Source organism: Chlamydotis macqueenii, chromosome 1, assembly GCF_036417535.1.
Source record: "Chlamydotis macqueenii isolate bChlMac1 chromosome 1, bChlMac1.mat, whole genome shotgun sequence".
Taxonomy (NCBI): Eukaryota; Metazoa; Chordata; class Aves; order Otidiformes; family Otididae; genus Chlamydotis; species Chlamydotis macqueenii.
Window position 1 is genome coordinate 74,511,184 of NC_141556.1, and position 12,608 is coordinate 74,523,791.

A 12,608-nucleotide genomic window follows, 5' to 3' on the forward strand; every position below is an offset into this window, starting at 1 on the left:
GCACATGTCACAACTGTCCACTGGTTTGCATGGTATTTTAAACATAGCATTCGAGCTCAAGCAGAGCATTTAGGCAATATAGATTCTCTCTACGGATCAATCTAAAAGTTAGAAGAAGATGACTAATTGGTTAGAGAGAAAGGGATTTAAATCTAATGGTGGGAAAGCTTTGTTTCAGTCACTTTTAAAGGCCTCTGTGTCTTCTTATCGGAAATTGTTTTGAACCTATGGCTGCTCTCTGGAATCTATAAGGAGAAGAAGGTTGGGGTTTTACCAAATATCAGCTATACAGATGAATACTATATATTTAGTGTTGTTCAGTAGGATTTTTTTTTTCTAGCTTGTGGACTGTTTTATTAATGTGATGGATACAGTGTGAGACTCACAGATGAGGAAATGTAAGATAATTACCAAATCTCTCTTCTGAAGCATTTGTGTAATTTGGAAGCTGCTGTGATGACTGATGTACATGCCATGTAATGGAACATCATCTTCCTTCTTATTAACTAGCAAGACCACAGACATTTAATGGTTTCTAGAATGCTTGCCATTTAATGTCTATATTTGCTAAAGTTACCAGAAATTACCGTGTATGGCATCTGACACGTATCGAGCTCTATCCAAGGGACATTTTGTGTGGGAAGAACATGCTGTCACGAACCGATAAAGGTCCGGTCATCATAGGTATGAATTTGTTGGTTACAGAATTAAGACACAACAGTGTCAAACGCATATGTTGGTTCTTTATTTCATCCACACACAAAGGGTAATTGTGGGGAGAGAAAGAGAAAGAGAGGAGAGAGAGGATAAGAGAAAGAGAAGGGAGGAAATACCACCACGGAGAGTCAGCGTCCTGAAAGTCCGTCTTAAAGAGTGGGTGGGATGGGCGTCTCAAAAGGATGAAAATGCCACCACGGAGAATCGGCGTCCCGAAGGTCCATTTGAGTCGGGTAGAGGTCCACACACGGGTTCATGCGGCGACCCTTTTTGTAGTCCTTTGTATCAGCCCCTCCTTCCTGATGTTTTGGGGGCCTTCACCAGTCCTTCCATCTTAAGAGGGCAGGTGCTTCCTGCCTGTGGTTTAGCTTGTTGTTGCTGCATCCTGTTGATCTGTCTCCATGGTGGTGGGTGTTAGCTCTCTGCAAATGCAAGGCCCGCTTGTCCTTTGTAAGCCGTGCAGTTATCTGAAGCAGGTTGTCTAATGTCCAGCAAGACAGTGTCCACAAAGTCATTTTGCATCCACCAGAGCTGGCCTCCATTGTGCAGTCACTTGGCAGTGCTGTGCATGCTTGGTATTGTCCAGGGCCTGAGCTCATGCACAGGGTCTGGCTCTGTTCCGGGGGAGGTGTACAAAAACAAGACACCCCATCTCGCAGTTTCTGGAGCTTTTATACATGTGTTGCTGCTCCAGCTACGAAAACAGGATATCTGTCTAGACACCTGCGGTTCGTTGATGTTTTGGTTGGTTCCTTCCATCACAGTTATTGAAGTTTTTAGCATTGCGTTTTGTCAATGTTTTGCTCAGTTCCTTCCATCGTCTAGCGATGCTGAGACATTAATTAACCTTTTCAGTCTCTGACACATGCTAAGAAGTTTTATTCCATTTTGCGAAAGCATAGGGTCAACTGCTTAAGGTTGGGTTTTGAAAGGTTGCTAAAGGAGCAGGATGTTGAAATTCAGTAGGAATTGAATGTCAAATTCCTGTAGGTAATGTAATGATCTTCTGTTTATTGTACTACTGAGTCTTAGTGGTAGTTGTATCACTGGGAAGGCTCCAGTTCAGAAAAGAAGAAAGCATACACTTAACTGCACACAAGTAGCCATTTTCAATTCATTAACTACCCATGTGCACAAGAGCTTTCCCAACAGAAATGCTTTCTTTAATTGGTTTTTCCTTTAGGACTTCTTGGCAAGCCTGCAAGTTATGAATATTGTTTAACTTATGGAGGTGTCATAATTCTTATTTAATGAAGAACAAAGACTTACTGTGTTAGAAAAAATACAGAATAATTCTAGTTTTAGAGTTTGTTTTCTATATGATCAAAGTATACTGTATAAATTGCGGGTTATCTGTAGATCCTATTACTTTTATTAACTTTGCTTTTTTATCATATCTTTAGAAATAGTTCTCCCCAAAATGTCACTACTGGGTGAATATTTTTGTATTTTTCCAAAATAATTACAATCAAAGCAACTTGAATGTTTTAGTTAGGAAAAAAAAAACAAAACAAACCAGAATGCAGTGGTGGTGAAGAGAGAATAACTGTCCACTTTTTTCTTGTTATAGAAGAAACAGAGTGCACCCAATGAACTCTTGGTGTTGCCAGTTAAAACAAATAAAGTATATTTTTCACAAAGCTTGCAATAAAACTAACGACTTTACTGTTGCAAGATATTGGGAGGGCAAAAGTCTGAAGGAGTTCAAAAAGGAGCCAGGTAGAGTCAGTAAAGAAAGCTCTGCAAGCAGCTATGAAACATGATCATAGCACGATTCTAAAGGACTTGCTGTCAGAATTTGGGAATATATAGCTGTGACAAGACCCTTCTTCACATGCCTTAGTTGTTAAAGATGGGATACTGGGTTATCCAAGCATTTCACTGGACCTAGCACAGGAGGTCAATTAGTCCCAGGAATTTTGCTTGCTGGAATAAAGCAGAAAGAGAAACAGAAGCAGGTAAATAACTGAGGTGTGGGCATCTGAAACTCAGAAGAAGCAAGGCTAGTCCTCTGTCCTCCCTTGCTCCCTCACCTTCCAGGTTTCATGTGCACTTCTGTTTGGAATTTAGGCACAGATGCTCCAAAGGACTTCATATTTACCAAACTGCATGTGCTTAAACTCCTTCAGTACTGAGGATGCCAAGTGTACTTGTACACTGTGTCTCTAACTGTAAAGTGAGCACTTTCTTACTTTAGCAGTTTATGAGGGTAAATATGTTTTTAACACTCCAGAAGCACTGAGACATTACTGTAATAGCAGAGAGATAAAAACTTCATAAGAGGTTGCTGTGTAATAGACTGCTCTATTAAAAATCTGTGAAGTGAATCATCAGATGATGTTAGCCGCCTACCTCCAGTGAAGTTGAATGGATGATCTCGGTCCTTTACCTTCATGTTTTCAATTACCATCTAAGTTCCCATGTCTCACTGGATCCTGCACATCGCACCACTGTCAAAGAGGTATCCCACTTGTGTTCAGTGTAAGAAGAAAAAAGGCAAAACCATATATTTTCTATACAGTTCTTTGGCTAGATTAACATGCTGTTAACCTGTCACCGCATATTACTAGGAGGCAGGATAATTGGATGGGATGAGTAAGAATTAACGTCATCAAGTTAGAGAATAGGGAAGTCAACATACAGCATTCATATCCCTCAGCACCAGCCAGATGATTCGAGGGGAGCCATAATTTGACACACGTCCTCTCACTTTAAACAAAATGTGTGGGTTATACACCTGTCTGTGTTATATCCACATATAACAATATCAAACCAGATCAGCATGGATTTAAGACAAAAATCTTGTTCCTTATTCTTCCGGCACAGAAGTGAGTATTCAAACAGTTACAAGATCTTAAATTCACACATTTACATATGTAATAGACTTACTCATAAGAAAAGCAAGAAGTAATACAAGCCTAATTTGCCTTTTCCCTCAGAGCAGTTCGTCCTTTAGATTTATGTACTGAATTATTCATATTAGAGTGAGTTGAGCTCTATCATTCTTTGTGTTATAAAATTTCCATAGTGGACAACATACAGCACATATAAAGCTGCATCATTTCATGACAGCTGAATATCGAGTCTAAAGTCTCCTGGGATTTCTGCAACTGCTCTGTCTTTATAGAAGGACTACAAATTAATTTTTTCTCACTCATTTTGAAATTCAGTATTACATTCGTATTGGTTATAAGCCCTCTTTAGATGTTAAGGGATCTGTACACTTTTTTAGGAGATATTTGCTCTGTATTTGAGATCCAATATTAAATTAATGGTAATTCTAAACCTTTAGATGTGACACATTGTGGCTTGTAACTTGGGATTCCTCAGTGATGAATTAAATAAAAATTTCTCAGAGACATCCAGGGCACTGTATGGGCAGGTAACATGTAAAATAAACACATACTTTCATAAATCCAAACACTGAAAACTGTAACCTCATAGCAATTAATTTTTAGATTTTGTTTTTAATTTGTCACCTATAGTTTGAATATTGTGATGTACAGTTACTGTATGTTTTACTTATGTAGCTTGTGAAATCATTATTAACCCTTTATATAGCACCATAAATTCGCCATCAGAGAGCAAAGCACATTCACCGTGCAGATGTACTTCTGCATTTTGTAATGTAATTCTGAGTCAGCTGGATAATTTTGAATATGTCAGCATCTAAATGCAGTCACCAGGGACCTGAAAGACATTCAAACTACTGAAATGCTGCACTTTCCTCTCTGTAATCAGGTATCAAAATTGACCTCTGAATTCAGTGTCGTAGGAACTTTGTCATTTTTAATATGTCCTTTCTTAAATGGATACTGAAGGAAGCACAGATTTGTCACTGCAATGGTTTCACGTGAGGTAGTATTTATCAGTTTTACAAATTATTGATTGCATTTTTATAACAATTGGTATTAATGTTAACATACAGCTTCTCAGACACCTACTTTTTGTTTGGTGTGAGGCTGTTCTACCTGCATTACTGAGTAAGCTGGATGCTGAGGCGAGGCAATCACTGTGAATGAGAGCATACATGCTAGAAATACTACATCCTTTTTAGGAACATTTTAGTACGTTTGAAGAGTGTGGCAATTGGGCTCGTAATTGGTAATTTCCTACATGAATGCTCCAGTAGTTTGAAACTGTACCTCCTAAAGGTCCTGTAGTGGCCAAATGTCACATGATTTCCGTATATAAAATTGTCACACATTTAAACTCAGTTGTAGCAGTGATGTCCTAGGATTAGATGAAAGTGCTTAAATGCCTCTTACAGATATTGTACTACTTGCTGTAATGGCAATTGATAAAAATCAGTAATTACAGTTTTGTGGACAAGAATTCTCTTCTCCATTAGCACTGGAAAGCTTCCACTTCATCCTTGGTACATTACTTCAAACTTGCAAAGTTCACTTTGTTTGTCTTGAAAATATTTCTCTGTGTCTTTCCTTCTTTCTATCTGCCTGTCTTGTCTTTCTGTTTTCATAGAATCACATGGTTGGATGAGACCTATAAGATCATCTAGTCCAACCGTCTTCCCACTACCATTGCTGCCACAGCTACTAAACCATATCCTGTAGCTTCTCATCAAGCCGCCTCTTGAACACTGCCAGGGACGGAGACTCCACCACCTCCCCGGGCAGGCCGTTCCAGTGCCTCACCACTCTTTGAGAGAAAAAGTTTTTCCTCAAGTCCAATCTAAACCTCCTCTGGTACAACTTGTGGCCATTTCCTCGGGTCCTGCTTGTTGCCTGGAAGAAGAGGCCAAACCCCTGTTCATCACAACCTGCCTTCAGGAAGCTATAGAGTGCAATGAGGTCTCCCCTGAGCCTCCTCTTCTTCAGACTAAACAATCCCAACTCTCTCAGCCGCTCCTCATAAGACTTGTGCTCCAGACCCCTCACCAGCTTTGTTGCCCTTCTCTGGACACGTTCCAGGGCTTCAATGTCTTTCTTGTAGTGAGGGGCCCAAAACTGAACACAATACTCAAGGTGCGGCCTCACCAGTGCCGAATACAGGGGGATGATTACCTCCCTGCTCCTGCTGGCCACACTATTTCTAATGCAGGCCAGGATGCCGTCGGCCCTCTTGGCCACCTGGGCACACTGTCGGCTCATGTTCAGCTGAGCATCAACCAACACCCCCAGGTCCCTTTCCTCTTCACAGTCCTCCAGCCACTCAGCTCTGAGCCTATAGCGCTGCATGGGGTTATTGTGGCCAAAGTGCAGGACCCAACACTTGGCCTTGTTGAACCTCATGCCATTCAGCTCAGCCCAGTGATCCAGCCTATCCAGATCCCTCTGAAGGGCCTCCCTACCCTCAGGCAGATGAACACCACCACCCAACTTGGTGTCATCTGCAAACTTACTGAGGGTACACTCAATCCCCTCGTCTAGGTCATCAATAAAGATATTGAACAAGATGGGCCCAAGTACCGACCCCTGGGGGACACCACTTGTAACAGGCTGCCAGCTGGACTTGACTCCATTAACCACCACCCGCTGGGCACGGCCCCCTAGCCAATTCTTTATCCAAAGAAGGGTATACCTACCCAGTCCACAGGCAGCCAGTTTCCCTAGGAGAATACTGTGAGAGACCGTGTCAAAGGCCTTGCTGAAGTCCAGGTAGACCACATCAACAGCCTTTCCTTCATCCACCAGTCTGGTCACCCAGTCGTAAAAGGAAATGAGGTTGGTCAAGCACGACCTGCCTTTCGTGAACCCGTGCTGGCTGGGCCTGATCCCCTGGATGCCACTCATATGCCGAGTGATCTCACCCAAGATGATTTGCTCCATAACTTTCCCAGGTACTGAGGTCAGGCTGACAGGCCTGTAGTTCCCCGGATCCTCCTTACGGCCCTTCTTGTAGATGGGAGTCACATCGGCAAGCCTCCAGTCCTCCGGGACCTCCCCAGATAACCAGGACCGCTGGTAGATGGCCGAGAGCGGCTCGGCAATCACCCCCACCAACTCCCTTAGCACCCTAGGATGGAGCCCGTCCGGTCCCATGGACTTGTGGCAGTCCAGATGGAGAAGGAGCTCTCGAACTGTCCCACCTGTACCACAGGGGGTGTACTCGGCCTGGCATCCCAGACTTCCAGATTAGGGCATAAAGTGCCCTGAGGATAACTGATCTGCCTATTAAAGGCAGAAGTAAAGAAGGCGTTGAGGACCTCAGCCTTCTCCTTATCCTCAGTGATCACATTCCCCGCTGCATCAAGTAAAGGGTGTAAATGCTCCTTATTTCTTCTCTTACCACTGATATATTTGTAAAAGGATTTCTTGTTCTCTTTTACTGCAGTGGCCAATCTGAGTTCATGCTGAGCTTTTGCCTTCCTAACTTCCTCCCTGCATACCTTAGAAACTTCTTTGTAATCTCCCCAAGTAGCCTGTCCCTTCTTCCAGAGGACGTAGACTCTCTTTTTCTTCCGGAGCCTCAACAATAGTTCCTGGTTCATCCACACCGGTCTTCTTCCCCTACGGCTCGCCTTACAGCATTCAGGAACAGCCTGTTCTTGTGCCTTTAAGATCTCCATCTTGAGGAGCATCCAGGCTTCCTGGACCCCTTTACCCTTAAGGAGCGACTCCCAAGGGACCCTCGCAACAAGCGTCCTGAACAAGTCAAAGTCCGCCCTCTTGAAGTTCAGGATAGCCGTTCTGCTAGTGATCCTTCTGACATCTCCAAGAATAGAGAATTCTACAATTTCATGGTCGCTCTGCCCAAGACAGTGCCCAACCTTCACGTCTCCCACCAGACCTTCTCTGTTAGTAAAGAGTAGGTCAATCAGGGCACCACCCCTGGTAGGCTCTCGTACCAGCTGCATAAGGAAACTATCTTCCACACCCTCTAGGAACCTTTTGGACTGTTTCCTGTGCGCTGTATGATATTCCCAGCATATATCAGGGAAGTTGAAGTCTCCCACAAGAACGAGTGCTGGCGATTGCGCGACTCGCTCAAGCTGCCCATAGAACGCCTCGTCCTTCTCTTCATCCTGATTAGGCGGTCTATAACAGACCCCCACCACGATGTCACTCCTACAGGCCTTTCCTCTTATCCTTATCCATAGACACTCAACTGTATCATTCCCAACCCCAAGCTCTTCAACGTCAAAGCAGTCTTTAATATAAAGGGCCACACCACCACCCTTCCTTCCTCGTCTATCCCTTCTGAAGAGCTTGTAGCCTTCCATCACAGCACTCCAGTCGTGGGAGTGGTCCCACCATGTTTCAGTAATGGCAACCAGGTCATAGTTATCCTGCCGCACAATCGCTTCCAGCTCCTCCTGTTTGTTACTCATGCTGCGTGCATTGGTGTACATGCACTTCAGCCGAGACGGCTGCCTCAGCCCCAGATCGAGCACCGTTCCCCTGGGCTCTTCCCTCGAGGGCCTTGTTTTGTCCCCTTCCCCCTTTGTAGCTAGTTTAAAGATCTGTCGATAAGCCCCGCCAGCTCCTGTGCTAGGATTCGTTGTCCCCTGTAAGAAAGGTGGGTATCGCAGATTAGGTTTATTTGCACCTACCTGCGATCCTTCCCTGACTTCTGGGCGCTTGGTGCTGGCACTGGCGCCATGCCGATAGCCGTGGGCTGAACTGTGCTCCCCCTCCCCCAGCAACACTAGTTTAAAGCCCTCCGGACAAGTCTGGCAAGCCTACGTCCAAGCACAGTCTTCCCATTCTTGTTTAGGTGTACGCCATCCGGCCCTAGCAGCCCGGGCTTCTCAAAGCACGCCCCATGGTCAAGATACCCAAAGCCCTGGCTGTAACACCACTCCCTGAGCCACGAGTTGACTTGCCAGATACGCCTGGCCCTTTCAGGCCCCTGCCCTTCGACCGGGAGGATAGAGGAGAATACCACTTGAGCCCCAGAGTCTTTGACTGTAGAACCCAGGGCTCTGAAATCCCTTTTGATGTTTCTTAGGCTGCTGCTAGCTGTGTCGCTGGCCCCCACATGAAAGACCAGTAATGGATAATAGTCTGTAGGCCGTATGAGGCCAGGTATTCTCTTGGTAACATCTCTGACACGAGCCCCCGGGAGACAGCACACCTCCCGAGAGAGTGGATCAGGTCGGCAGATGGGTGTCTCCGTCCCCCTCAGAAGGGAGTCACCCACTACTACCACTCGCCTCTTTTTCTTGGAAGCACTGGTAATCACGCGAGCCAATCGGGCTACCTCGCACAGCTCCAGTGCCTCCCCCGAGGTGCTGGGTCTTACTTCTTCGGTCTGCAGAGCAGCAAAGCTCTCTCTCTCTCAGCAGCATGGCTGAATAATTTCAAAGCATAAGCAATATTTTGGAGATGTGAGAGGCTGATTTTTCAAACCCTAGTGGTTAGCAAGCTTGAGAGGCTCAAACATGCCCTGCCACAGATAAATGGCCAGAATTTGGGATGGGGAGGCAGGGCCAGCCCTGTACCTGTGCTACAGGGCAACATAGTATTGCTGTTACTAGCACTGTCAACACACTGTCCTTCAGCTTAATTCACTCAGCTTTTACATCATAGAATAGTTAGGGTTGGAAGGGACCTTTAAAGGCCATGCAGTCCAACCCCCCTGCCAGGAGCAGGGACATCTCCAACCAGATCAGGTTGCTCAGAGCCCCGTCCAACCTGGCCTTGAACTTTTCCAGGGATGGGGCATCAACCAACCTCTCTGGGCAACCTGTTCCAGTGTTCTACCACCCTCAGTGTAAAAAAAAAAATTCCTGATATCTAATCTAAATCTACCTCCCTCTATTTTAAAACCATTACCCCTCATTTTATTACAACAGGCCCTACTGAAGAGTTTTTCCCCATCTGAAGATCAAATTGATATCCAGGGTTGGCCAAACTTTTGTGTACTGAAACTAAGGGAAACAGTCACACAAGTCACAATAGTGACAAAAACCATCAAGGATTGTCACATCTATTTGAAAAAAAATATGCAATTTCATCTAGCCAGTCTGGACAGGAACTCTGCAAGTTTTCCTTTATCTGCATGCAGATATGCCTCTATTGTGAAATAAAGGAAATGGATCATTGTAGTGGGTTTTGCTTAACATAATTTCTTTTTTGTTCTAGAACAGTATTATTTCCTATTTGATAGTCCCTTGCGAAGACACCACTGCCTTAATGTGCTTGCATTTGGCACACAGCTTCTGCAACTTTCCGGTGGGAACAGCGCTCTATAATTTATGGATGTGTTTTCTGAAATAATAACTCAAAATTACATTCTGCTTTATTTAATCTTTTTTAATTGGCATCTCAGAGGCTTTGCAGGAGCCTGGCTGCAGATTTTCTGCTTGCTATTGGATTACCTTTTTTTTTTTTTTTTACTATTAGCTGCTGCATGCAGAGAAAAGCACACTCTTTGACAACAGACCCTGCATGAAGATTCTTTATTAAATTGTACTCAGCATGTTGTAAAAATTGCAAGGTTTTGGAGATATGACGTGCATGGATAATGTGGCATTTTACATGACAGCTTTGCATTTCAGCAGGATTCCATGGCACTTTCTTTGCCTCCAGCATAAAATACTGCCAAAGGAAATGACTGAAAAATTGCATATACTTTGTCTTCTATTAAGTTTTAATTGCTTATCTTTCTTAAAAGTTGTTAAATAGGCCTCTTACCATTGATGTTAGGGTATGTACAACATTTATGCATGCATATAAAATAGATTTAGGATATAGATAAATTCCAAACTCATACACACATACATCCATTGATGCATGACTCCAGCTGCTTAATTAAAATAGCACAAAACCCCAGCCTTTCAAATGCAAAAGGAAAGAAAAAAATGGAACATAAGTCCCACTCATCAGATACACTTTGGATTTTTGACCAGTTCTATCTGTGATGCTTTTTACTCATGAGTACCTCTGTTCCTCCTGTGTGCATGTGCATACACATATGCATGCATCCACGCCACAGAAAAACAAACTGAGCGCCAACCAAAAGAGAAAGGTGGATTTTAGAACTTTCCTCACCCCAGAATACAATGCCTCCAGGCTCCTCCCGTTTCAGCCTAATTGTAGGACAGCAACTGACTTCACCACTTGCATTCTTGTGTGAAAATATTGAATCATCATAAGTTAATGAGCAACTTTTCCTCTTAGCTTCTTCCTGTCCTCATTGGTTTCATGGTAGATGCACCAGGCGATGGTGAGACCCCATTCATTGGTGGAATTGCCAGAGGCCTGCTAAACACATCCAGGTGCCATTTGGTATCCACAGGTGCAGCTGGATTTACTCTGATTTTGTGACCAGTCTGCTGAGGTGCTGCAGTCATTTGGCCAGAGTCCTCATTTGGGTGATGCCATTTTCTCCGTTGATGGAGTGCTCACAGCACCCTTCCTGCGAGGTGTTCCCTGACCCTGGACCACTCTGGAATGCAGAGCGTGAGGAGAAACAAGGCTCCTCTTTGCCAATAAAGGTCGTGTTTAGCTATTAGGAGGCTTTTGCAACACTTTTTCCTCCTCTGGCCAAGCTTTTTTGTTCTCCATTTCAGACACTTTCAGTATATATGGGTGCCTCACTACCACGCTCTTTTTAATCAAAAGAGAAACCATAGCTTTCTAAGTGCAGTGCAGCTTGCTTTAAGGACTCTAATGCTAAAAAAAAATTAATTAATGAAATAAGAGGAAAGAAACAGCAATGGGGAATAATGTATGAGAGCAGATGACACCATTCTAATTAATGCTGATGGTTTTGAAACCAATATAGTCTATTTTGTGTGTATGACTCCCAGTGTTATCTGGATGGCAGTACAGACTGTAGCATGCAGGGCATCTCCTCTTCTGTCCCCTTCTGAAAAAAAATTGCAACTGTCTTTTGTGCATTAGGAGCAGCTCTCTGGACTTCCCAGCAATTACATGGGCTGCTCTCACCAGGGTGATGGGTTCCCTTCCTGGTCAGAAGAATTCTGTACCTGCCTGTGGGCCTACCTGGACATGAAATGCATGTGAGTGGGAGTGAATTTCCCAAAACAGATGCTCCTCCTTTCTTTCTCCATCAGGCAGGCATGTGTGCTGAAAAGCTGCACACATTTTTTCTTGTAGAGATTATTCCAGTGGTGGCCAAGCTGCCAGAAGAGGTCCCTCCTCCACCATTGCCCATCCACACTCTCCCCTTGCCCAGGTGCTATCCGGATCCCAGCCTCTCACTCCCCATGTGGTCCTTTCACCTCTCCCAAGGCAGCTCTTCCTGGAGGGCATAGCAAGGCCAGCTCCGAAATGATCATGTTGAAAGCATCACTTGTCTCTCTCTGGGAAGCTTATTTTCTGAACTTAGATCCCTCACTTCTGCGTTCACAGCATGGCCCTACAGCTAGAGGAAAAAGTGGGCCATGTGGGGCAGGAGCAAGACGCTGACAACTCTTCAGGTGCTTTTGCACTAAATAAAACATCATACCCTCACTGTTTTGGGGGAGTCTAAGTGTGATATTTACTGAACTGCAGAGGAGAGCAGTTTGCCAGGAATGGGTAAGTGTCTCTTTTTGTACACTCCTCTCCCTTGTCCCTAACCTTCCTGTGCAAGACCCTGTGGGGGAAATTACAAGTCACTGTTTTGAAAGTTTTTTCCACACTCTTGTGCCCATGCCATCCAGGGGGACTGTGGGAGGGAAAATTAATGGCGGGGAAATGTTAGCTGTCCTGTCCCTTTCTCTCACCCGAGTGATGCTGCTGTAAGGCAGCAGACAGGGATGTGGGTCTGGCACATCTGTCAAGGATTCAGGTGGGTGGGAACCGATCATGGCAGACCTGCAGCCAGAGGAGGCTGAGAGGAAGGCTGACTGCTAGGCTCACATGGGCTGCAAAGAGTAGTGGCACAATCCAGCACAGCAATACGCAATTCTCAGCAGAGCACAGCCTACAACCACGTCTTGCTTTTCAGGAGCTGCCTGTGAATTCAGCCTTTGTAAG

The 12,608-nt window shown here is 44.6% G+C and overlaps 1 long non-coding RNA gene across 1 annotated transcript; it reads right to left on the reverse strand.

Moving 5' to 3' along the window:
* Positions 1 to 723: 723 nt before the first annotated feature.
* Positions 724 to 12,397, reverse strand: LOC147602140 (uncharacterized). Its single transcript, XR_015257567.1, has 2 exons — positions 10,674 to 12,397; positions 724 to 2,643 (listed from the first exon to the last, which is right to left on the reverse strand). It is a non-coding gene; the product is annotated as an uncharacterized LOC147602140 (long non-coding RNA).
* Between the last annotated feature and the right edge of the window lie 211 nt (positions 12,398 to 12,608).